This window comes from Triturus cristatus, chromosome 2_1 (genome assembly GCF_964204655.1).
Source record: "Triturus cristatus chromosome 2_1, aTriCri1.1, whole genome shotgun sequence".
NCBI classification, from domain to species: Eukaryota; Metazoa; Chordata; class Amphibia; order Caudata; family Salamandridae; genus Triturus; species Triturus cristatus.
The window spans coordinates 366,081,375-366,105,354 of record NC_140581.1 but is presented as its reverse complement, the minus strand read 5'-3'; the positions used below and the strand labels follow the sequence as shown (position 1 = coordinate 366,105,354).

The 23,980-nt window shown below is 60.2% G+C and overlaps 25 non-coding genes across 25 annotated transcripts; all 25 read right to left on the bottom strand.

Annotated features, from left to right (window-relative positions):
* Positions 1 to 367: 367 nt before the first annotated feature.
* LOC146864796 (U1 spliceosomal RNA) lies at positions 368 to 531 on the bottom strand. Its single transcript, XR_014976852.1, has one exon. It is a non-coding gene; the product is annotated as a U1 spliceosomal RNA (small nuclear RNA).
* A 617-nt stretch (positions 532 to 1,148) lies between these two features.
* Positions 1,149 to 1,312, bottom strand: LOC146864795 (U1 spliceosomal RNA). Its single transcript, XR_014976851.1, has one exon. It is a non-coding gene; the product is annotated as a U1 spliceosomal RNA (small nuclear RNA).
* Positions 1,313 to 2,226: 914 nt separating this feature from the next.
* Positions 2,227 to 2,390, bottom strand: LOC146864794 (U1 spliceosomal RNA). The gene has a single exon (XR_014976850.1). It is a non-coding gene; the product is annotated as a U1 spliceosomal RNA (small nuclear RNA).
* Positions 2,391 to 3,007: 617 nt separating this feature from the next.
* LOC146864793 (U1 spliceosomal RNA) lies at positions 3,008 to 3,171 on the bottom strand. Its single transcript, XR_014976849.1, has one exon. It is a non-coding gene; the product is annotated as a U1 spliceosomal RNA (small nuclear RNA).
* Positions 3,172 to 4,084: 913 nt separating this feature from the next.
* Positions 4,085 to 4,248, bottom strand: LOC146864792 (U1 spliceosomal RNA). Its single transcript, XR_014977381.1, has one exon. It is a non-coding gene; the product is annotated as a U1 spliceosomal RNA (small nuclear RNA).
* A 914-nt stretch (positions 4,249 to 5,162) lies between these two features.
* On the bottom strand, positions 5,163 to 5,326 carry LOC146864791 (U1 spliceosomal RNA). The gene has a single exon (XR_014976848.1). It is a non-coding gene; the product is annotated as a U1 spliceosomal RNA (small nuclear RNA).
* Positions 5,327 to 5,943: 617 nt separating this feature from the next.
* LOC146864790 (U1 spliceosomal RNA) lies at positions 5,944 to 6,107 on the bottom strand. The gene has a single exon (XR_014976847.1). It is a non-coding gene; the product is annotated as a U1 spliceosomal RNA (small nuclear RNA).
* A 914-nt stretch (positions 6,108 to 7,021) lies between these two features.
* LOC146864789 (U1 spliceosomal RNA) lies at positions 7,022 to 7,185 on the bottom strand. Its single transcript, XR_014976846.1, has one exon. It is a non-coding gene; the product is annotated as a U1 spliceosomal RNA (small nuclear RNA).
* A 914-nt stretch (positions 7,186 to 8,099) lies between these two features.
* Positions 8,100 to 8,263, bottom strand: LOC146864788 (U1 spliceosomal RNA). The gene has a single exon (XR_014976845.1). It is a non-coding gene; the product is annotated as a U1 spliceosomal RNA (small nuclear RNA).
* Positions 8,264 to 8,880: 617 nt separating this feature from the next.
* LOC146864787 (U1 spliceosomal RNA) lies at positions 8,881 to 9,044 on the bottom strand. The gene has a single exon (XR_014976843.1). It is a non-coding gene; the product is annotated as a U1 spliceosomal RNA (small nuclear RNA).
* Positions 9,045 to 9,958: 914 nt separating this feature from the next.
* LOC146864786 (U1 spliceosomal RNA) lies at positions 9,959 to 10,122 on the bottom strand. The gene has a single exon (XR_014976842.1). It is a non-coding gene; the product is annotated as a U1 spliceosomal RNA (small nuclear RNA).
* A 617-nt stretch (positions 10,123 to 10,739) lies between these two features.
* On the bottom strand, positions 10,740 to 10,903 carry LOC146864785 (U1 spliceosomal RNA). The gene has a single exon (XR_014976841.1). It is a non-coding gene; the product is annotated as a U1 spliceosomal RNA (small nuclear RNA).
* A 914-nt stretch (positions 10,904 to 11,817) lies between these two features.
* Positions 11,818 to 11,981, bottom strand: LOC146864784 (U1 spliceosomal RNA). The gene has a single exon (XR_014976840.1). It is a non-coding gene; the product is annotated as a U1 spliceosomal RNA (small nuclear RNA).
* Positions 11,982 to 12,895: 914 nt separating this feature from the next.
* LOC146864783 (U1 spliceosomal RNA) lies at positions 12,896 to 13,059 on the bottom strand. The gene has a single exon (XR_014976839.1). It is a non-coding gene; the product is annotated as a U1 spliceosomal RNA (small nuclear RNA).
* A 617-nt stretch (positions 13,060 to 13,676) lies between these two features.
* On the bottom strand, positions 13,677 to 13,840 carry LOC146864782 (U1 spliceosomal RNA). The gene has a single exon (XR_014976838.1). It is a non-coding gene; the product is annotated as a U1 spliceosomal RNA (small nuclear RNA).
* Positions 13,841 to 14,754: 914 nt separating this feature from the next.
* Positions 14,755 to 14,918, bottom strand: LOC146864781 (U1 spliceosomal RNA). Its single transcript, XR_014976837.1, has one exon. It is a non-coding gene; the product is annotated as a U1 spliceosomal RNA (small nuclear RNA).
* Positions 14,919 to 15,832: 914 nt separating this feature from the next.
* LOC146864780 (U1 spliceosomal RNA) lies at positions 15,833 to 15,996 on the bottom strand. Its single transcript, XR_014976836.1, has one exon. It is a non-coding gene; the product is annotated as a U1 spliceosomal RNA (small nuclear RNA).
* A 617-nt stretch (positions 15,997 to 16,613) lies between these two features.
* LOC146864779 (U1 spliceosomal RNA) lies at positions 16,614 to 16,777 on the bottom strand. The gene has a single exon (XR_014976835.1). It is a non-coding gene; the product is annotated as a U1 spliceosomal RNA (small nuclear RNA).
* Positions 16,778 to 17,691: 914 nt separating this feature from the next.
* Positions 17,692 to 17,855, bottom strand: LOC146864778 (U1 spliceosomal RNA). Its single transcript, XR_014976834.1, has one exon. It is a non-coding gene; the product is annotated as a U1 spliceosomal RNA (small nuclear RNA).
* Positions 17,856 to 18,769: 914 nt separating this feature from the next.
* Positions 18,770 to 18,933, bottom strand: LOC146864777 (U1 spliceosomal RNA). The gene has a single exon (XR_014976832.1). It is a non-coding gene; the product is annotated as a U1 spliceosomal RNA (small nuclear RNA).
* Positions 18,934 to 19,550: 617 nt separating this feature from the next.
* Positions 19,551 to 19,714, bottom strand: LOC146864776 (U1 spliceosomal RNA). Its single transcript, XR_014976831.1, has one exon. It is a non-coding gene; the product is annotated as a U1 spliceosomal RNA (small nuclear RNA).
* A 914-nt stretch (positions 19,715 to 20,628) lies between these two features.
* Positions 20,629 to 20,792, bottom strand: LOC146864775 (U1 spliceosomal RNA). The gene has a single exon (XR_014976830.1). It is a non-coding gene; the product is annotated as a U1 spliceosomal RNA (small nuclear RNA).
* A 914-nt stretch (positions 20,793 to 21,706) lies between these two features.
* LOC146864774 (U1 spliceosomal RNA) lies at positions 21,707 to 21,870 on the bottom strand. The gene has a single exon (XR_014976829.1). It is a non-coding gene; the product is annotated as a U1 spliceosomal RNA (small nuclear RNA).
* Positions 21,871 to 22,487: 617 nt separating this feature from the next.
* LOC146864773 (U1 spliceosomal RNA) lies at positions 22,488 to 22,651 on the bottom strand. Its single transcript, XR_014976828.1, has one exon. It is a non-coding gene; the product is annotated as a U1 spliceosomal RNA (small nuclear RNA).
* A 914-nt stretch (positions 22,652 to 23,565) lies between these two features.
* LOC146864772 (U1 spliceosomal RNA) lies at positions 23,566 to 23,729 on the bottom strand. The gene has a single exon (XR_014978040.1). It is a non-coding gene; the product is annotated as a U1 spliceosomal RNA (small nuclear RNA).
* Between the last annotated feature and the right edge of the window lie 251 nt (positions 23,730 to 23,980).

Sequence of the window (23,980 nt, the reverse complement as noted above, 5' to 3'; positions counted from 1 at the left end):
CTCGCCGGGCAGAGCCCTCGCCGGGCCACGGCCTGGGGTCCTCAGCCAGAGTCTGGGCCTGGGAAGGCTAGGGCGAGGCAAGAGGCTGGCAGCCAGGCCACAGCCCCAGGGGGGCGATGGAAAGGAGCAGACATGTCACCTGGCCAGGGCCTACTTCCCTGTCTCTGGATAGGTCCCCAGAGTGGGAGGCTGCAGCTATCCCATCATTCCCCAGGCTCAGTACTTAGCATGTGATTCCCTCTTGCCCACGCCCCCGCCCCCCTCCAATCCAGCCGCAGCACCCCAGAAAGAACACAGAAGACGAGAAAGGGTGCTCCAGACTCCTTTTTATTTTTTTTTCCTTTTTGTCTTTCTTGAAACCAGAGATCAGGGGAAAGCGCGAACGCAGTCCCCCACTACCAGAAATTATGCAGTCGAGTATCCCGCATTTGGGGACATCGCAGGGGTCAGCACATCCGAAGTGCAATGGATGAGCCTCACCCTGGGAGAACCACCTTCGTGATCATGGTGTCTCCCCTGCCAGGTAAGTATGAGTTGGAAGGGGACAGGGTGAGGGCGGGCCGCTGGGCATCTCCCCGCAGAGCGAGGGTGGCATTCACACAGGCAAGGCCTGAGGCCGGGCGAAGCAGAGCATGGGCATTGTGGGGCGCAAGGTGACCAGCCAAGGCCCCTGTGCCCACTTTGGAAAGCGCGCAGCTACCCACAGCAGCTTCCCACAGGCCTCGGCCGGCCAGCAACATTTGCATGTCCACGCCCACCGGCAGCGCCAATCAGGGCCCTGCTTTCGCTATGCTGCACCTTGCTGACACGGGTGGGGGAAAGCCAGGGCTACAGCAAGCACACGAGAGGGCTTGGCAGGCCTAAATCGGGCCCAAAAGCAGATTTTTCAGGCCCTTTAAACTGTGCACAAGCAAAGGCTTTCGCAAGCACAACAGAGGGCTTGCCAGGTCGAAATCGGGCCCAGAAGCACGTTTCTAAGCCCTGAGCCAGCATCCCCAGGCTTGTAAATTTGCATATCTAATTGGCCCTCGCCCACTCCCCATTCCAGCCAGCTTACAGCACCCTGGACGGACCACAAGAAACGTCAAAGGGTGCTCCAGACTCCTTTTTATTTTTTTTTCCTTTTTGTCTTTCTTGAAACCAGAGATCAGGGGAAAGCGCGAACGCAGTCCCCCACTACCAGAAATTATGCAGTCGAGTATCCCGCATTTGGGGACATCGCAGGGGTCAGCACATCCGAAGTGCAATGGATGAGCCTCACCCTGGGAGAACCACCTTCGTGATCATGGTGTCTCCCCTGCCAGGTAAGTATGAGTTGGAAGGGGACAGGGTGAGGGCGGGCCGCTGGGCATCTCCCCGCAGAGCGAGGGTGGCATTCACACAGGCAAGGCCTGAGGCCGGGCGAAGCAGAGCATGGGCATTGTGGGGCGCAAGGTGACCAGCCAAGGCCCCTGTGCCCACTTTGGAAAGCGCGCAGCTACCCACAGCAGCTTCCCACAGGCCTCGGCCGGCCAGCAACATTTGCATGTCCACGCCCACCGGCAGCGCCAATCAGGGCCCTGCTTTCGCTATGCTGCACCTTGCTGACACGGGTGGGGGAAAGCCAGGGCTACAGCAAGCACAGAAGGGCGATTGCCATGTCGACTTTGGGCCCAGAAGCAGAGATTTGGGGCTTTTGAAGCCTAAGAGCTGCCACTGAGGCCGCCTCTAGAGGTATGCAGTGCCCTGTTGCCTGGCTAGGCCCCAGTCGACTGCTTGTGGCTGAAAGCCAGGGACAAACAGGCCTGCAAGCGAGCAGGGGTTCTCGCCCTGAGCCCCTCACGCCTTCCCGAACGCTCCCAAACGCTGCAGACAGAACCCTCGCCGGGCAGAGCCCTCGCCGGGCCACGGCCTGGGGTCCTCAGCCAGAGTCTGGGCCTGGGAAGGCTAGGGCGAGGCAAGAGGCTGGCAGCCAGGCCACAGCCCCAGGGGGGCGATGGAAAGGAGCAGACATGTCACCTGGCCAGGGCCTACTTCCCTGTCTCTGGATAGGTCCCCAGAGTGGGAGGCTGCAGCTATCCCATCATTCCCCAGGCTCAGTACTTAGCATGTGATTCCCTCTTGCCCACGCCCCCGCCCCCCTCCAATCCAGCCGCAGCACCCCAGAAAGAACACAGAAGACGAGAAAGGGTGCTCCAGACTCCTTTTTATTTTTTTTTCCTTTTTGTCTTTCTTGAAACCAGAGATCAGGGGAAAGCGCGAACGCAGTCCCCCACTACCAGAAATTATGCAGTCGAGTATCCCGCATTTGGGGACATCGCAGGGGTCAGCACATCCGAAGTGCAATGGATGAGCCTCACCCTGGGAGAACCACCTTCGTGATCATGGTGTCTCCCCTGCCAGGTAAGTATGAGTTGGAAGGGGACAGGGTGAGGGCGGGCCGCTGGGCATCTCCCCGCAGAGCGAGGGTGGCATTCACACAGGCAAGGCCTGAGGCCGGGCGAAGCAGAGCATGGGCATTGTGGGGCGCAAGGTGACCAGCCAAGGCCCCTGTGCCCACTTTGGAAAGCGCGCAGCTACCCACAGCAGCTTCCCACAGGCCTCGGCCGGCCAGCAACATTTGCATGTCCACGCCCACCGGCAGCGCCAATCAGGGCCCTGCTTTCGCTATGCTGCACCTTGCTGACACGGGTGGGGGAAAGCCAGGGCTACAGCAAGCACACGAGAGGGCTTGGCAGGCCTAAATCGGGCCCAAAAGCAGATTTTTCAGGCCCTTTAAACTGTGCACAAGCAAAGGCTTTCGCAAGCACAACAGAGGGCTTGCCAGGTCGAAATCGGGCCCAGAAGCACGTTTCTAAGCCCTGAGCCAGCATCCCCAGGCTTGTAAATTTGCATATCTAATTGGCCCTCGCCCACTCCCCATTCCAGCCAGCTTACAGCACCCTGGACGGACCACAAGAAACGTCAAAGGGTGCTCCAGACTCCTTTTTATTTTTTTTTCCTTTTTGTCTTTCTTGAAACCAGAGATCAGGGGAAAGCGCGAACGCAGTCCCCCACTACCAGAAATTATGCAGTCGAGTATCCCGCATTTGGGGACATCGCAGGGGTCAGCACATCCGAAGTGCAATGGATGAGCCTCACCCTGGGAGAACCACCTTCGTGATCATGGTGTCTCCCCTGCCAGGTAAGTATGAGTTGGAAGGGGACAGGGTGAGGGCGGGCCGCTGGGCATCTCCCCGCAGAGCGAGGGTGGCATTCACACAGGCAAGGCCTGAGGCCGGGCGAAGCAGAGCATGGGCATTGTGGGGCGCAAGGTGACCAGCCAAGGCCCCTGTGCCCACTTTGGAAAGCGCGCAGCTACCCACAGCAGCTTCCCACAGGCCTCGGCCGGCCAGCAACATTTGCATGTCCACGCCCACCGGCAGCGCCAATCAGGGCCCTGCTTTCGCTATGCTGCACCTTGCTGACACGGGTGGGGGAAAGCCAGGGCTACAGCAAGCACAGAAGGGCGATTGCCATGTCGACTTTGGGCCCAGAAGCAGAGATTTGGGGCTTTTGAAGCCTAAGAGCTGCCACTGAGGCCGCCTCTAGAGGTATGCAGTGCCCTGTTGCCTGGCTAGGCCCCAGTCGACTGCTTGTGGCTGAAAGCCAGGGACAAACAGGCCTGCAAGCGAGCAGGGGTTCTCGCCCTGAGCCCCTCACGCCTTCCCGAACGCTCCCAAACGCTGCAGACAGAACCCTCGCCGGGCAGAGCCCTCGCCGGGCCACGGCCTGGGGTCCTCAGCCAGAGTCTGGGCCTGGGGAGGCTAGGGCGAGGCAAGAGGCTGGCAGCCAGGCCACAGCCCCAGGGGGGCGATGGAAAGGAGCAGACATGTCACCTGGCCAGGGCCTACTTCCCTGTCTCTGGATAGGTCCCCAGAGTGGGAGGCTGCAGCTATCCCATCATTCCCCAGGCTCAGTACTTAGCATGTGATTCCCTCTTGCCCACGCCCCCGCCCCCCTCCAATCCAGCCGCAGCACCCCAGAAAGAACACAGAAGACGAGAAAGGGTGCTCCAGACTCCTTTTTATTTTTTTTTCCTTTTTGTCTTTCTTGAAACCAGAGATCAGGGAAAGCGCGAACGCAGTCCCCCACTACCAGAAATTATGCAGTCGAGTATCCCGCATTTGGGGACATCGCAGGGGTCAGCACATCCGAAGTGCAATGGATGAGCCTCACCCTGGGAGAACCACCTTCGTGATCATGGTGTCTCCCCTGCCAGGTAAGTATGAGTTGGAAGGGGACAGGGTGAGGGCGGGCCGCTGGGCATCTCCCCGCAGAGCGAGGGTGGCATTCACACAGGCAAGGCCTGAGGCCGGGCGAAGCAGAGCATGGGCATTGTGGGGCGCAAGGTGACCAGCCAAGGCCCCTGTGCCCACTTTGGAAAGCGCGCAGCTACCCACAGCAGCTTCCCACAGGCCTCGGCCGGCCAGCAACATTTGCATGTCCACGCCCACCGGCAGCGCCAATCAGGGCCCTGCTTTCGCTATGCTGCACCTTGCTGACACGGGTGGGGGAAAGCCAGGGCTACAGCAAGCACAGAAGGGCGATTGCCATGTCGACTTTGGGCCCAGAAGCAGAGATTTGGGGCTTTTGAAGCCTAAGAGCTGCCACTGAGGCCGCCTCTAGAGGTATGCAGTGCCCTGTTGCCTGGCTAGGCCCCAGTCGACTGCTTGTGGCTGAAAGCCAGGGACAAACAGGCCTGCAAGCGAGCAGGGGTTCTCGCCCTGAGCCCCTCACGCCTTCCCGAACGCTCCCAAACGCTGCAGACAGAACCCTCGCCGGGCAGAGCCCTCGCCGGGCCACGGCCTGGGGTCCTCAGCCAGAGTCTGGGCCTGGGAAGGCTAGGGCGAGGCAAGAGGCTGGCAGCCAGGCCACAGCCCCAGGGGGGCGATGGAAAGGAGCAGACATGTCACCTGGCCAGGGCCTACTTCCCTGTCTCTGGATAGGTCCCCAGAGTGGGAGGCTGCAGCTATCCCATCATTCCCCAGGCTCAGTACTTAGCATGTGATTCCCTCTTGCCCACGCCCCCGCCCCCCTCCAATCCAGCCGCAGCACCCCAGAAAGAACACAGAAGACGAGAAAGGGTGCTCCAGACTCCTTTTTATTTTTTTTTCCTTTTTGTCTTTCTTGAAACCAGAGATCAGGGGAAAGCGCGAACGCAGTCCCCCACTACCAGAAATTATGCAGTCGAGTATCCCGCATTTGGGGACATCGCAGGGGTCAGCACATCCGAAGTGCAATGGATGAGCCTCACCCTGGGAGAACCACCTTCGTGATCATGGTGTCTCCCCTGCCAGGTAAGTATGAGTTGGAAGGGGACAGGGTGAGGGCGGGCCGCTGGGCATCTCCCCGCAGAGCGAGGGTGGCATTCACACAGGCAAGGCCTGAGGCCGGGCGAAGCAGAGCATGGGCATTGTGGGGCGCAAGGTGACCAGCCAAGGCCCCTGTGCCCACTTTGGAAAGCGCGCAGCTACCCACAGCAGCTTCCCACAGGCCTCGGCCGGCCAGCAACATTTGCATGTCCACGCCCACCGGCAGCGCCAATCAGGGCCCTGCTTTCGCTATGCTGCACCTTGCTGACACGGGTGGGGGAAAGCCAGGGCTACAGCAAGCACACGAGAGGGCTTGGCAGGCCTAAATCGGGCCCAAAAGCAGATTTTTCAGGCCCTTTAAACTGTGCACAAGCAAAGGCTTTCGCAAGCACAACAGAGGGCTTGCCAGGTCGAAATCGGGCCCAGAAGCACGTTTCTAAGCCCTGAGCCAGCATCCCCAGGCTTGTAAATTTGCATATCTAATTGGCCCTCGCCCACTCCCCATTCCAGCCAGCTTACAGCACCCTGGACGGACCACAAGAAACGTCAAAGGGTGCTCCAGACTCCTTTTTATTTTTTTTTCCTTTTTGTCTTTCTTGAAACCAGAGATCAGGGGAAAGCGCGAACGCAGTCCCCCACTACCAGAAATTATGCAGTCGAGTATCCCGCATTTGGGGACATCGCAGGGGTCAGCACATCCGAAGTGCAATGGATGAGCCTCACCCTGGGAGAACCACCTTCGTGATCATGGTGTCTCCCCTGCCAGGTAAGTATGAGTTGGAAGGGGACAGGGTGAGGGCGGGCCGCTGGGCATCTCCCCGCAGAGCGAGGGTGGCATTCACACAGGCAAGGCCTGAGGCCGGGCGAAGCAGAGCATGGGCATTGTGGGGCGCAAGGTGACCAGCCAAGGCCCCTGTGCCCACTTTGGAAAGCGCGCAGCTACCCACAGCAGCTTCCCACAGGCCTCGGCCGGCCAGCAACATTTGCATGTCCACGCCCACCGGCAGCGCCAATCAGGGCCCTGCTTTCGCTATGCTGCACCTTGCTGACACGGGTGGGGGAAAGCCAGGGCTACAGCAAGCACAGAAGGGCGATTGCCATGTCGACTTTGGGCCCAGAAGCAGAGATTTGGGGCTTTTGAAGCCTAAGAGCTGCCACTGAGGCCGCCTCTAGAGGTATGCAGTGCCCTGTTGCCTGGCTAGGCCCCAGTCGACTGCTTGTGGCTGAAAGCCAGGGACAAACAGGCCTGCAAGCGAGCAGGGGTTCTCGCCCTGAGCCCCTCACGCCTTCCCGAACGCTCCCAAACGCTGCAGACAGAACCCTCGCCGGGCAGAGCCCTCGCCGGGCCACGGCCTGGGGTCCTCAGCCAGAGTCTGGGCCTGGGGAGGCTAGGGCGAGGCAAGAGGCTGGCAGCCAGGCCACAGCCCCAGGGGGGCGATGGAAAGGAGCAGACATGTCACCTGGCCAGGGCCTACTTCCCTGTCTCTGGATAGGTCCCCAGAGTGGGAGGCTGCAGCTATCCCATCATTCCCCAGGCTCAGTACTTAGCATGTGATTCCCTCTTGCCCACGCCCCCGCCCCCCTCCAATCCAGCCGCAGCACCCCAGAAAGAACACAGAAGACGAGAAAGGGTGCTCCAGACTCCTTTTTATTTTTTTTTCCTTTTTGTCTTTCTTGAAACCAGAGATCAGGGGAAAGCGCGAACGCAGTCCCCCACTACCAGAAATTATGCAGTCGAGTATCCCGCATTTGGGGACATCGCAGGGGTCAGCACATCCGAAGTGCAATGGATGAGCCTCACCCTGGGAGAACCACCTTCGTGATCATGGTGTCTCCCCTGCCAGGTAAGTATGAGTTGGAAGGGGACAGGGTGAGGGCGGGCCGCTGGGCATCTCCCCGCAGAGCGAGGGTGGCATTCACACAGGCAAGGCCTGAGGCCGGGCGAAGCAGAGCATGGGCATTGTGGGGCGCAAGGTGACCAGCCAAGGCCCCTGTGCCCACTTTGGAAAGCGCGCAGCTACCCACAGCAGCTTCCCACAGGCCTCGGCCGGCCAGCAACATTTGCATGTCCACGCCCACCGGCAGCGCCAATCAGGGCCCTGCTTTCGCTATGCTGCACCTTGCTGACACGGGTGGGGGAAAGCCAGGGCTACAGCAAGCACAGAAGGGCGATTGCCATGTCGACTTTGGGCCCAGAAGCAGAGATTTGGGGCTTTTGAAGCCTAAGAGCTGCCACTGAGGCCGCCTCTAGAGGTATGCAGTGCCCTGTTGCCTGGCTAGGCCCCAGTCGACTGCTTGTGGCTGAAAGCCAGGGACAAACAGGCCTGCAAGCGAGCAGGGGTTCTCGCCCTGAGCCCCTCACGCCTTCCCGAACGCTCCCAAACGCTGCAGACAGAACCCTCGCCGGGCAGAGCCCTCGCCGGGCCACGGCCTGGGGTCCTCAGCCAGAGTCTGGGCCTGGGAAGGCTAGGGCGAGGCAAGAGGCTGGCAGCCAGGCCACAGCCCCAGGGGGGCGATGGAAAGGAGCAGACATGTCACCTGGCCAGGGCCTACTTCCCTGTCTCTGGATAGGTCCCCAGAGTGGGAGGCTGCAGCTATCCCATCATTCCCCAGGCTCAGTACTTAGCATGTGATTCCCTCTTGCCCACGCCCCCGCCCCCCTCCAATCCAGCCGCAGCACCCCAGAAAGAACACAGAAGACGAGAAAGGGTGCTCCAGACTCCTTTTTATTTTTTTTTCCTTTTTGTCTTTCTTGAAACCAGAGATCAGGGGAAAGCGCGAACGCAGTCCCCCACTACCAGAAATTATGCAGTCGAGTATCCCGCATTTGGGGACATCGCAGGGGTCAGCACATCCGAAGTGCAATGGATGAGCCTCACCCTGGGAGAACCACCTTCGTGATCATGGTGTCTCCCCTGCCAGGTAAGTATGAGTTGGAAGGGGACAGGGTGAGGGCGGGCCGCTGGGCATCTCCCCGCAGAGCGAGGGTGGCATTCACACAGGCAAGGCCTGAGGCCGGGCGAAGCAGAGCATGGGCATTGTGGGGCGCAAGGTGACCAGCCAAGGCCCCTGTGCCCACTTTGGAAAGCGCGCAGCTACCCACAGCAGCTTCCCACAGGCCTCGGCCGGCCAGCAACATTTGCATGTCCACGCCCACCGGCAGCGCCAATCAGGGCCCTGCTTTCGCTATGCTGCACCTTGCTGACACGGGTGGGGGAAAGCCAGGGCTACAGCAAGCACACGAGAGGGCTTGGCAGGCCTAAATCGGGCCCAAAAGCAGATTTTTCAGGCCCTTTAAACTGTGCACAAGCAAAGGCTTTCGCAAGCACAACAGAGGGCTTGCCAGGTCGAAATCGGGCCCAGAAGCACGTTTCTAAGCCCTGAGCCAGCATCCCCAGGCTTGTAAATTTGCATATCTAATTGGCCCTCGCCCACTCCCCATTCCAGCCAGCTTACAGCACCCTGGACGGACCACAAGAAACGTCAAAGGGTGCTCCAGACTCCTTTTTATTTTTTTTTCCTTTTTGTCTTTCTTGAAACCAGAGATCAGGGGAAAGCGCGAACGCAGTCCCCCACTACCAGAAATTATGCAGTCGAGTATCCCGCATTTGGGGACATCGCAGGGGTCAGCACATCCGAAGTGCAATGGATGAGCCTCACCCTGGGAGAACCACCTTCGTGATCATGGTGTCTCCCCTGCCAGGTAAGTATGAGTTGGAAGGGGACAGGGTGAGGGCGGGCCGCTGGGCATCTCCCCGCAGAGCGAGGGTGGCATTCACACAGGCAAGGCCTGAGGCCGGGCGAAGCAGAGCATGGGCATTGTGGGGCGCAAGGTGACCAGCCAAGGCCCCTGTGCCCACTTTGGAAAGCGCGCAGCTACCCACAGCAGCTTCCCACAGGCCTCGGCCGGCCAGCAACATTTGCATGTCCACGCCCACCGGCAGCGCCAATCAGGGCCCTGCTTTCGCTATGCTGCACCTTGCTGACACGGGTGGGGGAAAGCCAGGGCTACAGCAAGCACAGAAGGGCGATTGCCATGTCGACTTTGGGCCCAGAAGCAGAGATTTGGGGCTTTTGAAGCCTAAGAGCTGCCACTGAGGCCGCCTCTAGAGGTATGCAGTGCCCTGTTGCCTGGCTAGGCCCCAGTCGACTGCTTGTGGCTGAAAGCCAGGGACAAACAGGCCTGCAAGCGAGCAGGGGTTCTCGCCCTGAGCCCCTCACGCCTTCCCGAACGCTCCCAAACGCTGCAGACAGAACCCTCGCCGGGCAGAGCCCTCGCCGGGCCACGGCCTGGGGTCCTCAGCCAGAGTCTGGGCCTGGGGAGGCTAGGGCGAGGCAAGAGGCTGGCAGCCAGGCCACAGCCCCAGGGGGGCGATGGAAAGGAGCAGACATGTCACCTGGCCAGGGCCTACTTCCCTGTCTCTGGATAGGTCCCCAGAGTGGGAGGCTGCAGCTATCCCATCATTCCCCAGGCTCAGTACTTAGCATGTGATTCCCTCTTGCCCACGCCCCCGCCCCCCTCCAATCCAGCCGCAGCACCCCAGAAAGAACACAGAAGACGAGAAAGGGTGCTCCAGACTCCTTTTTATTTTTTTTTCCTTTTTGTCTTTCTTGAAACCAGAGATCAGGGGAAAGCGCGAACGCAGTCCCCCACTACCAGAAATTATGCAGTCGAGTATCCCGCATTTGGGGACATCGCAGGGGTCAGCACATCCGAAGTGCAATGGATGAGCCTCACCCTGGGAGAACCACCTTCGTGATCATGGTGTCTCCCCTGCCAGGTAAGTATGAGTTGGAAGGGGACAGGGTGAGGGCGGGCCGCTGGGCATCTCCCCGCAGAGCGAGGGTGGCATTCACACAGGCAAGGCCTGAGGCCGGGCGAAGCAGAGCATGGGCATTGTGGGGCGCAAGGTGACCAGCCAAGGCCCCTGTGCCCACTTTGGAAAGCGCGCAGCTACCCACAGCAGCTTCCCATAGGCCTCGGCCGGCCAGCAACATTTGCATGTCCACGCCCACCGGCAGCGCCAATCAGGGCCCTGCTTTCGCTATGCTGCACCTTGCTGACACGGGTGGGGGAAAGCCAGGGCTACAGCAAGCACACGAGAGGGCTTGGCAGGCCTAAATCGGGCCCAAAAGCAGATTTTTCAGGCCCTTTAAACTGTGCACAAGCAAAGGCTTTCGCAAGCACAACAGAGGGCTTGCCAGGTCGAAATCGGGCCCAGAAGCACGTTTCTAAGCCCTGAGCCAGCATCCCCAGGCTTGTAAATTTGCATATCTAATTGGCCCTCGCCCACTCCCCATTCCAGCCAGCTTACAGCACCCTGGACGGACCACAAGAAACGTCAAAGGGTGCTCCAGACTCCTTTTTATTTTTTTTTCCTTTTTGTCTTTCTTGAAACCAGAGATCAGGGGAAAGCGCGAACGCAGTCCCCCACTACCAGAAATTATGCAGTCGAGTATCCCGCATTTGGGGACATCGCAGGGGTCAGCACATCCGAAGTGCAATGGATGAGCCTCACCCTGGGAGAACCACCTTCGTGATCATGGTGTCTCCCCTGCCAGGTAAGTATGAGTTGGAAGGGGACAGGGTGAGGGCGGGCCGCTGGGCATCTCCCCGCAGAGCGAGGGTGGCATTCACACAGGCAAGGCCTGAGGCCGGGCGAAGCAGAGCATGGGCATTGTGGGGCGCAAGGTGACCAGCCAAGGCCCCTGTGCCCACTTTGGAAAGCGCGCAGCTACCCACAGCAGCTTCCCACAGGCCTCGGCCGGCCAGCAACATTTGCATGTCCACGCCCACCGGCAGCGCCAATCAGGGCCCTGCTTTCGCTATGCTGCACCTTGCTGACACGGGTGGGGGAAAGCCAGGGCTACAGCAAGCACAGAAGGGCGATTGCCATGTCGACTTTGGGCCCAGAAGCAGAGATTTGGGGCTTTTGAAGCCTAAGAGCTGCCACTGAGGCCGCCTCTAGAGGTATGCAGTGCCCTGTTGCCTGGCTAGGCCCCAGTCGACTGCTTGTGGCTGAAAGCCAGGGACAAACAGGCCTGCAAGCGAGCAGGGGTTCTCGCCCTGAGCCCCTCACGCCTTCCCGAACGCTCCCAAACGCTGCAGACAGAACCCTCGCCGGGCAGAGCCCTCGCCGGGCCACGGCCTGGGGTCCTCAGCCAGAGTCTGGGCCTGGGAAGGCTAGGGCGAGGCAAGAGGCTGGCAGCCAGGCCACAGCCCCAGGGGGGCGATGGAAAGGAGCAGACATGTCACCTGGCCAGGGCCTACTTCCCTGTCTCTGGATAGGTCCCCAGAGTGGGAGGCTGCAGCTATCCCATCATTCCCCAGGCTCAGTACTTAGCACGTGATTCCCTCTTGCCCACGCCCCCGCCCCCCTCCAATCCAGCCGCAGCACCCCAGAAAGAACACAGAAGACGAGAAAGGGTGCTCCAGACTCCTTTTTATTTTTTTTTCCTTTTTGTCTTTCTTGAAACCAGAGATCAGGGGAAAGCGCGAACGCAGTCCCCCACTACCAGAAATTATGCAGTCGAGTATCCCGCATTTGGGGACATCGCAGGGGTCAGCACATCCGAAGTGCAATGGATGAGCCTCACCCTGGGAGAACCACCTTCGTGATCATGGTGTCTCCCCTGCCAGGTAAGTATGAGTTGGAAGGGGACAGGGTGAGGGCGGGCCGCTGGGCATCTCCCCGCAGAGCGAGGGTGGCATTCACACAGGCAAGGCCTGAGGCCGGGCGAAGCAGAGCATGGGCATTGTGGGGCGCAAGGTGACCAGCCAAGGCCCCTGTGCCCACTTTGGAAAGCGCGCAGCTACCCACAGCAGCTTCCCACAGGCCTCGGCCGGCCAGCAACATTTGCATGTCCACGCCCACCGGCAGCGCCAATCAGGGCCCTGCTTTCGCTATGCTGCACCTTGCTGACACGGGTGGGGGAAAGCCAGGGCTACAGCAAGCACAGAAGGGCGATTGCCATGTCGACTTTGGGCCCAGAAGCAGAGATTTGGGGCTTTTGAAGCCTAAGAGCTGCCACTGAGGCCGCCTCTAGAGGTATGCAGTGCCCTGTTGCCTGGCTAGGCCCCAGTCGACTGCTTGTGGCTGAAAGCCAGGGACAAACAGGCCTGCAAGCGAGCAGGGGTTCTCGCCCTGAGCCCCTCACGCCTTCCCGAACGCTCCCAAACGCTGCAGACAGAACCCTCGCCGGGCAGAGCCCTCGCCGGGCCACGGCCTGGGGTCCTCAGCCAGAGTCTGGGCCTGGGAAGGCTAGGGCGAGGCAAGAGGCTGGCAGCCAGGCCACAGCCCCAGGGGGGCGATGGAAAGGAGCAGACATGTCACCTGGCCAGGGCCTACTTCCCTGTCTCTGGATAGGTCCCCAGAGTGGGAGGCTGCAGCTATCCCATCATTCCCCAGGCTCAGTACTTAGCATGTGATTCCCTCTTGCCCACGCCCCCGCCCCCCTCCAATCCAGCCGCAGCACCCCAGAAAGAACACAGAAGACGAGAAAGGGTGCTCCAGACTCCTTTTTATTTTTTTTTCCTTTTTGTCTTTCTTGAAACCAGAGATCAGGGGAAAGCGCGAACGCAGTCCCCCACTACCAGAAATTATGCAGTCGAGTATCCCGCATTTGGGGACATCGCAGGGGTCAGCACATCCGAAGTGCAATGGATGAGCCTCACCCTGGGAGAACCACCTTCGTGATCATGGTGTCTCCCCTGCCAGGTAAGTATGAGTTGGAAGGGGACAGGGTGAGGGCGGGCCGCTGGGCATCTCCCCGCAGAGCGAGGGTGGCATTCACACAGGCAAGGCCTGAGGCCGGGCGAAGCAGAGCATGGGCATTGTGGGGCGCAAGGTGACCAGCCAAGGCCCCTGTGCCCACTTTGGAAAGCGCGCAGCTACCCACAGCAGCTTCCCACAGGCCTCGGCCGGCCAGCAACATTTGCATGTCCACGCCCACCGGCAGCGCCAATCAGGGCCCTGCTTTCGCTATGCTGCACCTTGCTGACACGGGTGGGGGAAAGCCAGGGCTACAGCAAGCACACGAGAGGGCTTGGCAGGCCTAAATCGGGCCCAAAAGCAGATTTTTCAGGCCCTTTAAACTGTGCACAAGCAAAGGCTTTCGCAAGCACAACAGAGGGCTTGCCAGGTCGAAATCGGGCCCAGAAGCACGTTTCTAAGCCCTGAGCCAGCATCCCCAGGCTTGTAAATTTGCATATCTAATTGGCCCTCGCCCACTCCCCATTCCAGCCAGCTTACAGCACCCTGGACGGACCACAAGAAACGTCAAAGGGTGCTCCAGACTCCTTTTTATTTTTTTTTCCTTTTTGTCTTTCTTGAAACCAGAGATCAGGGGAAAGCGCGAACGCAGTCCCCCACTACCAGAAATTATGCAGTCGAGTATCCCGCATTTGGGGACATCGCAGGGGTCAGCACATCCGAAGTGCAATGGATGAGCCTCACCCTGGGAGAACCACCTTCGTGATCATGGTGTCTCCCCTGCCAGGTAAGTATGAGTTGGAAGGGGACAGGGTGAGGGCGGGCCGCTGGGCATCTCCCCGCAGAGCGAGGGTGGCATTCACACAGGCAAGGCCTGAGGCCGGGCGAAGCAGAGCATGGGCATTGTGGGGCGCAAGGTGACCAGCCAAGGCCCCTGTGCCCACTTTGGAAAGCGCGCAGCTACCCACAGCAGCTTCCCACAGGCCTCGGCCGGCCAGCAACATTTGCATGTCCACGCCCACCGGCAGCGCCAATCAGGGCCCTGCTTTCGCTATGCTGCACCTTGCTGACACGGGTGGGGGAAAGCCAGGGCTACAGCAAGCACAGAAGGGCGATTGCCATGTCGACTTTGGGCCCAGAAGCAGAGATTTGGGGCTTTTGAAGCCTAAGAGCTGCCACTGAGGCCGCCTCTAGAGGTATGCAGTGCCCTGTTGCCTGGCTAGGCCCCAGTCGACTGCTTGTGGCTGAAAGCCAGGGACAAACAGGCCTGCAAGCGAGCAGGGGTTCTCGCCCTGAGCCCCTCACGCCTTCCCGAACGCTCCCAAACGCTGCAGACAGAACCCTCGCCGGGCAGAGCCCTCGCCGGGCCACGGCCTGGGGTCCTCAGCCAGAGTCTGGGCCTGGGGAGGCTAGGGCGAGGCAAGAGGCTGGCAGCCAGGCCACAGCCCCAGGGGGGCGATGGAAAGGAGCAGACATGTCACCTGGCCAGGGCCTACTTCCCTGTCTCTGGATAGGTCCCCAGAGTGGGAGGCTGCAGCTATCCCATCATTCCCCAGGCTCAGTACTTAGCATGTGATTCCCTCTTGCCCACGCCCCCGCCCCCCTCCAATCCAGCCGCAGCACCCCAGAAAGAACACAGAAGACGAGAAAGGGTGCTCCAGACTCCTTTTTATTTTTTTTTCCTTTTTGTCTTTCTTGAAACCAGAGATCAGGGGAAAGCGCGAACGCAGTCCCCCACTACCAGAAATTATGCAGTCGAGTATCCCGCATTTGGGGACATCGCAGGGGTCAGCACATCCGAAGTGCAATGGATGAGCCTCACCCTGGGAGAACCACCTTCGTGATCATGGTGTCTCCCCTGCCAGGTAAGTATGAGTTGGAAGGGGACAGGGTGAGGGCGGGCCGCTGGGCATCTCCCCGCAGAGCGAGGGTGGCATTCACACAGGCAAGGCCTGAGGCCGGGCGAAGCAGAGCATGGGCATTGTGGGGCGCAAGGTGACCAGCCAAGGCCCCTGTGCCCACTTTGGAAAGCGCGCAGCTACCCACAGCAGCTTCCCACAGGCCTCGGCCGGCCAGCAACATTTGCATGTCCACGCCCACCGGCAGCGCCAATCAGGGCCCTGCTTTCGCTATGCTGCACCTTGCTGACACGGGTGGGGGAAAGCCAGGGCTACAGCAAGCACAGAAGGGCGATTGCCATGTCGACTTTGGGCCCAGAAGCAGAGATTTGGGGCTTTTGAAGCCTAAGAGCTGCCACTGAGGCCGCCTCTAGAGGTATGCAGTGCCCTGTTGCCTGGCTAGGCCCCAGTCGACTGCTTGTGGCTGAAAGCCAGGGACAAACAGGCCTGCAAGCGAGCAGGGGTTCTCGCCCTGAGCCCCTCACGCCTTCCCGAACGCTCCCAAACGCTGCAGACAGAACCCTCGCCGGGCAGAGCCCTCGCCGGGCCACGGCCTGGGGTCCTCAGCCAGAGTCTGGGCCTGGGAAGGCTAGGGCGAGGCAAGAGGCTGGCAGCCAGGCCACAGCCCCAGGGGGGCGATGGAAAGGAGCAGACATGTCACCTGGCCAGGGCCTACTTCCCTGTCTCTGGATAGGTCCCCAGAGTGGGAGGCTGCAGCTATCCCATCATTCCCCAGGCTCAGTACTTAGCATGTGATTCCCTCTTGCCCACGCCCCCGCCCCCCTCCAATCCAGCCGCAGCACCCCAGAAAGAACACAGAAGACGAGAAAGGGTGCTCCAGACTCCTTTTTATTTTTTTTTCCTTTTTGTCTTTCTTGAAACCAGAGATCAGGGGAAAGCGCGAACGCAGTCCCCCACTACCAGAAATTATGCAGTCGAGTATCCCGCATTTGGGGACATCGCAGGGGTCAGCACATCCGAAGTGCAATGGATGAGCCTCACCCTGGGAGAACCACCTTCGTGATCATGGTGTCTCCCCTGCCAGGTAAGTATGAGTTGGAAGGGGACAGGGTGAGGGCGGGCCGCTGGGCATCTCCCCGCAGAGCGAGGGTGGCATTCACACAGGCAAGGCCTGAGGCCGGGCGAAGCAGAGCATGGGCATTGTGGGGCGCAAGGTGACCAGCCAAGGCCCCTGTGCCCACTTTGGAAAGCGCGCAGCTACCCACAGCAGCTTCCCACAGGCCTCGGCCGGCCAGCAACATTTGCATGTCCACGCCCACCGGCAGCGCCAATCAGGGCCCTGCTTTCGCTATGCTGCACCTTGCTGACACGGGTGGGGGAAAGCCAGGGCTACAGCAAGCACACGAGAGGGCTTGGCAGGCCTAAATCGGGCCCAAAAGCAGATTTTTCAGGCCCTTTAAACTGTGCACAAGCAAAGGCTTTCGCAAGCACAACAGAGGGCTTGCCAGGTCGAAATCGGGCCCAGAAGCACGTTTCTAAGCCCTGAGCCAGCATCCCCAGGCTTGTAAATTTGCATATCTAATTGGCCCTCGCCCACTCCCCATTCCAGCCAGCTTACAGCACCCTGGACGGACCACAAGAAACGTCAAAGGGTGCTCCAGACTCCTTTTTATTTTTTTTTCCTTTTTGTCTTTCTTGAAACCAGAGATCAGGGGAAAGCGCGAACGCAGTCCCCCACTACCAGAAATTATGCAGTCGAGTATCCCGCATTTGGGGACATCGCAGGGGTCAGCACATCCGAAGTGCAATGGATGAGCCTCACCCTGGGAGAACCACCTTCGTGATCATGGTGTCTCCCCTGCCAGGTAAGTATGAGTTGGAAGGGGACAGGGTGAGGGCGGGCCGCTGGGCATCTCCCCGCAGAGCGAGGGTGGCATTCACACAGGCAAGGCCTGAGGCCGGGCGAAGCAGAGCATGGGCATTGTGGGGCGCAAGGTGACCAGCCAAGGCCCCTGTGCCCACTTTGGAAAGCGCGCAGCTACCCACAGCAGCTTCCCACAGGCCTCGGCCGGCCAGCAACATTTGCATGTCCACGCCCACCGGCAGCGCCAATCAGGGCCCTGCTTTCGCTATGCTGCACCTTGCTGACACGGGTGGGGGAAAGCCAGGGCTACAGCAAGCACAGAAGGGCGATTGCCATGTCGACTTTGGGCCCAGAAGCAGAGATTTGGGGCTTTTGAAGCCTAAGAGCTGCCACTGAGGCCGCCTCTAGAGGTATGCAGTGCCCTGTTGCCTGGCTAGGCCCCAGTCGACTGCTTGTGGCTGAAAGCCAGGGACAAACAGGCCTGCAAGCGAGCAGGGGTTCTCGCCCTGAGCCCCTCACGCCTTCCCGAACGCTCCCAAACGCTGCAGACAGAACCCTCGCCGGGCAGAGCCCTCGCCGGGCCACGGCCTGGGGTCCTCAGCCAGAGTCTGGGCCTGGGGAGGCTAGGGCGAGGCAAGAGGCTGGCAGCCAGGCCACAGCCCCAGGGGGGCGATGGAAAGGAGCAGACATGTCACCTGGCCAGGGCCTACTTCCCTGTCTCTGGATAGGTCCCCAGAGTGGGAGGCTGCAGCTATCCCATCATTCCCCAGGCTCAGTACTTAGCATGTGATTCCCTCTTGCCCACGCCCCCGCCCCCCTCCAATCCAGCCGCAGCACCCCAGAAAGAACACAGAAGACGAGAAAGGGTGCTCCAGACTCCTTTTTATTTTTTTTTCCTTTTTGTCTTTCTTGAAACCAGAGATCAGGGGAAAGCGCGAACGCAGTCCCCCACTACCAGAAATTATGCAGTCGAGTATCCCGCATTTGGGGACATCGCAGGGGTCAGCACATCCGAAGTGCAATGGATGAGCCTCACCCTGGGAGAACCACCTTCGTGATCATGGTGTCTCCCCTGCCAGGTAAGTATGAGTTGGAAGGGGACAGGGTGAGGGCGGGCCGCTGGGCATCTCCCCGCAGAGCGAGGGTGGCATTCACACAGGCAAGGCCTGAGGCCGGGCGAAGCAGAGCATGGGCATTGTGGGGCGCAAGGTGACCAGCCAAGGCCCCTGTGCCCACTTTGGAAAGCGCGCAGCTACCCACAGCAGCTTCCCACAGGCCTCGGCCGGCCAGCAACATTTGCATGTCCACGCCCACCGGCAGCGCCAATCAGGGCCCTGCTTTCGCTATGCTGCACCTTGCTGACACGGGTGGGGGAAAGCCAGGGCTACAGCAAGCACAGAAGGGCGATTGCCATGTCGACTTTGGGCCCAGAAGCAGAGATTTGGGGCTTTTGAAGCCTAAGAGCTGCCACTGAGGCCGCCTCTAGAGGTATGCAGTGCCCTGTTGCCTGGCTAGGCCCCAGTCGACTGCTTGTGGCTGAAAGCCAGGGACAAACAGGCCTGCAAGCGAGCAGGGGTTCTCGCCCTGAGCCCCTCACGCCTTCCCGAACGCTCCCAAACGCTGCAGACAGAACCCTCGCCGGGCAGAGCCCTCGCCGGGCCACGGCCTGGGGTCCTCAGCCAGAGTCTGGGCCTGGGAAGGCTAGGGCGAGGCAAGAGGCTGGCAGCCAGGCCACAGCCCCAGGGGGGCGATGGAAAGGAGCAGACATGTCACCTGGCCAGGGCCTACTTCCCTGTCTCTGGATAGGTCCCCAGAGTGGGAGGCTGCAGCTATCCCATCATTCCCCAGGCTCAGTACTTAGCATGTGATTCCCTCTTGCCCACGCCCCCGCCCCCCTCCAATCCAGCCGCAGCACCCCAGAAAGAACACAGAAGACGAGAAAGGGTGCTCCAGACTCCTTTTTATTTTTTTTTCCTTTTTGTCTTTCTTGAAACCAGAGATCAGGGGAAAGCGCGAACGCAGTCCCCCACTACCAGAAATTATGCAGTCGAGTATCCCGCATTTGGGGACATCGCAGGGGTCAGCACATCCGAAGTGCAATGGATGAGCCTCACCCTGGGAGAACCACCTTCGTGATCATGGTGTCTCCCCTGCCAGGTAAGTATGAGTTGGAAGGGGACAGGGTGAGGGCGGGCCGCTGGGCATCTCCCCGCAGAGCGAGGGTGGCATTCACACAGGCAAGGCCTGAGGCCGGGCGAAGCAGAGCATGGGCATTGTGGGGCGCAAGGTGACCAGCCAAGGCCCCTGTGCCCACTTTGGAAAGCGCGCAGCTACCCACAGCAGCTTCCCACAGGCCTCGGCCGGCCAGCAACATTTGCATGTCCACGCCCACCGGCAGCGCCAATCAGGGCCCTGCTTTCGCTATGCTGCACCTTGCTGACACGGGTGGGGGAAAGCCAGGGCTACAGCAAGCACACGAGAGGGCTTGGCAGGCCTAAATCGGGCCCAAAAGCAGATTTTTCAGGCCCTTTAAACTGTGCACAAGCAAAGGCTTTCGCAAGCACAACAGAGGGCTTGCCAGGTCGAAATCGGGCCCAGAAGCACGTTTCTAAGCCCTGAGCCAGCATCCCCAGGCTTGTAAATTTGCATATCTAATTGGCCCTCGCCCACTCCCCATTCCAGCCAGCTTACAGCACCCTGGACGGACCACAAGAAACGTCAAAGGGTGCTCCAGACTCCTTTTTATTTTTTTTTCCTTTTTGTCTTTCTTGAAACCAGAGATCAGGGGAAAGCGCGAACGCAGTCCCCCACTACCAGAAATTATGCAGTCGAGTATCCCGCATTTGGGGACATCGCAGGGGTCAGCACATCCGAAGTGCAATGGATGAGCCTCACCCTGGGAGAACCACCTTCGTGATCATGGTGTCTCCCCTGCCAGGTAAGTATGAGTTGGAAGGGGACAGGGTGAGGGCGGGCCGCTGGGCATCTCCCCGCAGAGCGAGGGTGGCATTCACACAGGCAAGGCCTGAGGCCGGGCGAAGCAGAGCATGGGCATTGTGGGGCGCAAGGTGACCAGCCAAGGCCCCTGTGCCCACTTTGGAAAGCGCGCAGCTACCCACAGCAGCTTCCCACAGGCCTCGGCCGGCCAGCAACATTTGCATGTCCACGCCCACCGGCAGCGCCAATCAGGGCCCTGCTTTCGCTATGCTGCACCTTGCTGACACGGGTGGGGGAAAGCCAGGGCTACAGCAAGCACAGAAGGGCGATTGCCATGTCGACTTTGGGCCCAGAAGCAGAGATTTGGGGCTTTTGAAGCCTAAGAGCTGCCACTGAGGCCGCCTCTAGAGGTATGCAGTGCCCTGTTGCCTGGCTAGGCCCCAGTCGACTGCTTGTGGCTGAAAGCCAGGGACAAACAGGCCTGCAAGCGAGCAGGGGTTCTCGCCCTGAGCCCCTCACGCCTTCCCGAACGCTCCCAAACGCTGCAGACAGAACCCTCGCCGGGCAGAGCCCTCGCCGGGCCACGGCCTGGGGTCCTCAGCCAGAGTCTGGGCCTGGGGAGGCTAGGGCGAGGCAAGAGGCTGGCAGCCAGGCCACAGCCCCAGGGGGGCGATGGAAAGGAGCAGACATGTCACCTGGCCAGGGCCTACTTCCCTGTCTCTGGATAGGTCCCCAGAGTGGGAGGCTGCAGCTATCCCATCATTCCCCAGGCTCAGTACTTAGCATGTGATTCCCTCTTGCCCACGCCCCCGCCCCCCTCCAATCCAGCCGCAGCACCCCAGAAAGAACACAGAAGACGAGAAAGGGTGCTCCAGACTCCTTTTTATTTTTTTTTCCTTTTTGTCTTTCTTGAAACCAGAGATCAGGGGAAAGCGCGAACGCAGTCCCCCACTACCAGAAATTATGCAGTCGAGTATCCCGCATTTGGGGACATCGCAGGGGTCAGCACATCCGAAGTGCAATGGATGAGCCTCACCCTGGGAGAACCACCTTCGTGATCATGGTGTCTCCCCTGCCAGGTAAGTATGAGTTGGAAGGGGACAGGGTGAGGGCGGGCCGCTGGGCATCTCCCCGCAGAGCGAGGGTGGCATTCACACAGGCAAGGCCTGAGGCCGGGCGAAGCAGAGCATGGGCATTGTGGGGCGCAAGGTGACCAGCCAAGGCCCCTGTGCCCACTTTGGAAAGCGCGCAGCTACCCACAGCAGCTTCCCACAGGCCTCGGCCGGCCAGCAACATTTGCATGTCCACGCCCACCGGCAGCGCCAATCAGGGCCCTGCTTTCGCTATGCTGCACCTTGCTGACACGGGTGGGGGAAAGCCAGGGCTACAGCAAGCACAGAAGGGCGATTGCCATGTCGACTTTGGGCCCAGAAGCAGAGATTTGGGGCTTTTGAAGCCTAAGAGCTGCCACTGAGGCCGCCTCTAGAGGTATGCAGTGCCCTGTTGCCTGGCTAGGCCCCAGTCGACTGCTTGTGGCTGAAAGCCAGGGACAAACAGGCCTGCAAGCGAGCAGGGGTTCTCGCCCTGAGCCCCTCACGCCTTCCCGAACGCTCCCAAACGCTGCAGACAGAACCCTCGCCGGGCAGAGCCCTCGCCGGGCCACGGCCTGGGGTCCTCAGCCAGAGTCTGGGCCTGGGAAGGCTAGGGCGAGGCAAGAGGCTGGCAGCCAGGCCACAGCCCCAGGGGGGCGATGGAAAGGAGCAGACATGTCACCTGGCCAGGGCCTACTTCCCTGTCTCTGGATAGGTCCCCAGAGTGGGAGGCTGCAGCTATCCCATCATTCCCCAGGCTCAGTACTTAGCATGTGATTCCCTCTTGCCCACGCCCCCGCCCCCCTCCAATCCAGCCGCAGCACCCCAGAAAGAACACAGAAGACGAGAAAGGGTGCTCCAGACTCCTTTTTATTTTTTTTTCCTTTTTGTCTTTCTTGAAACCAGAGATCAGGGGAAAGCGCGAACGCAGTCCCCCACTACCAGAAATTATGCAGTCGAGTATCCCGCATTTGGGGACATCGCAGGGGTCAGCACATCCGAAGTGCAATGGATGAGCCTCACCCTGGGAGAACCACCTTCGTGATCATGGTGTCTCCCCTGCCAGGTAAGTATGAGTTGGAAGGGGACAGGGTGAGGGCGGGCCGCTGGGCATCTCCCCGCAGAGCGAGGGTGGCATTCACACAGGCAAGGCCTGAGGCCGGGCGAAGCAGAGCATGGGCATTGTGGGGCGCAAGGTGACCAGCCAAGGCCCCTGTGCCCACTTTGGAAAGCGCGCAGCTACCCACAGCAGCTTCCCACAGGCCTCGGCCGGCCAGCAACATTTGCATGTCCACGCCCACCGGCAGCGCCAATCAGGGCCCTGCTTTCGCTATGCTGCACCTTGCTGACACGGGTGGGGGAAAGCCAGGGCTACAGCAAGCACACGAGAGGGCTTGGCAGGCCTAAATCGGGCCCAAAAGCAGATTTTTCAGGCCCTTTAAACTGTGCACAAGCAAAGGCTTTCGCAAGCACAACAGAGGGCTTGCCAGGTCGAAATCGGGCCCAGAAGCACGTTTCTAAGCCCTGAGCCAGCATCCCCAGGCTTGTAAATTTGCATATCTAATTGGCCCTCGCCCACTCCCCATTCCAGCCAGCTTACAGCACCCTGGACGGACCACAAGAAACGTCAAAGGGTGCTCCAGACTCCTTTTTATTTTTTTTTCCTTTTTGTCTTTCTTGAAACCAGAGATCAGGGGAAAGCGCGAACGCAGTCCCCCACTACCAGAAATTATGCAGTCGAGTATCCCGCATTTGGGGACATCGCAGGGGTCAGCACATCCGAAGTGCAATGGATGAGCCTCACCCTGGGAGAACCACCTTCGTGATCATGGTGTCTCCCCTGCCAGGTAAGTATGAGTTGGAAGGGGACAGGGTGAGGGCGGGCCGCTGGGCATCTCCCCGCAGAGCGAGGGTGGCATTCACACAGGCAAGGCCTGAGGCCGGGCGAAGCAGAGCATGGGCATTGTGGGGCGCAAGGTGACCAGCCAAGGCCCCTGTGCCCACTTTGGAAAGCGCGCAGCTACCCACAGCAGCTTCCCACAGGCCTCGGCCGGCCAGCAACATTTGCATGTCCACGCCCACCGGCAGCGCCAATCAGGGCCCTGCTTTCGCTATGCTGCACCTTGCTGACACGGGTGGGGGAAAGCCAGGGCTACAGCAAGCACAGAAGGGCGATTGCCATGTCGACTTTGGGCCCAGAAGCAGAGATTTGGGGCTTTTGAAGCCTAAGAGCTGCCACTGAGGCCGCCTCTAGAGGTATGCAGTGCCCTGTTGCCTGGCTAGGCCCCAGTCGACTGCTTGTGGCTGAAAGCCAGGGACAAACAGGCCTGCAAGCGAGCAGGGGTTCTCGCCCTGAGCCCCTCACGCCTTCCCGAACGCTCCCAAACGCTGCAGACAGAACCCTCGCCGGGCAGAGCCCTCGCCGGGCCACGGCCTGGGGTCCTCAGCCAGAGTCTGGGCCTGGGGAGGCTAGGGCGAGGCAAGAGGCTGGCAGCCAGGCCACAGCCCCAGGGGGGCGATGGAAAGGAGCAGACATGTCACCTGGCCAGGGCCTACTTCCCTGTCTCTGGATAGGTCCCCAGAGTGGGAGGCTGCAGCTATCCCATCATTCCCCAGGCTCAGTACTTAGCATGTGATTCCCTCTTGCCCACGCCCCCGCCCCCCTCCAATCCAGCCGCAGCACCCCAGAAAGAACACAGAAGACGAGAAAGGGTGCTCCAGACTCCTTTTTATTTTTTTTTCCTTTTTGTCTTTCTTGAAACCAGAGATCAGGGGAAAGCGCGAACGCAGTCCCCCACTACCAGAAATTATGCAGTCGAGTATCCCGCATTTGGGGACATCGCAGGGGTCAGCACATCCGAAGTGCAATGGATGAGCCTCACCCTGGGAGAACCACCTTCGTGATCATGGTGTCTCCCCTGCCAGGTAAGTATGAGTTGGAAGGGGACAGGGTGAGGGCGGGCCGCTGGGCATCTCCCCGCAGAGCGAGGGTGGCATTCACACAGGCAAGGCCTGAGGCCGGGCGAAGCAGAGCATGGGCATTGTGGGGCGCAAGGTGACCAGCCAAGGCCCCTGTGCCCACTTTGGAAAGCGCGCAGCTACCCACAGCAGCTTCCCACAGGCCTCGGCCGGCCAGCAACATTTGCATGTCCACGCCCACCGGCAGCGCCAATCAGGGCCCTGC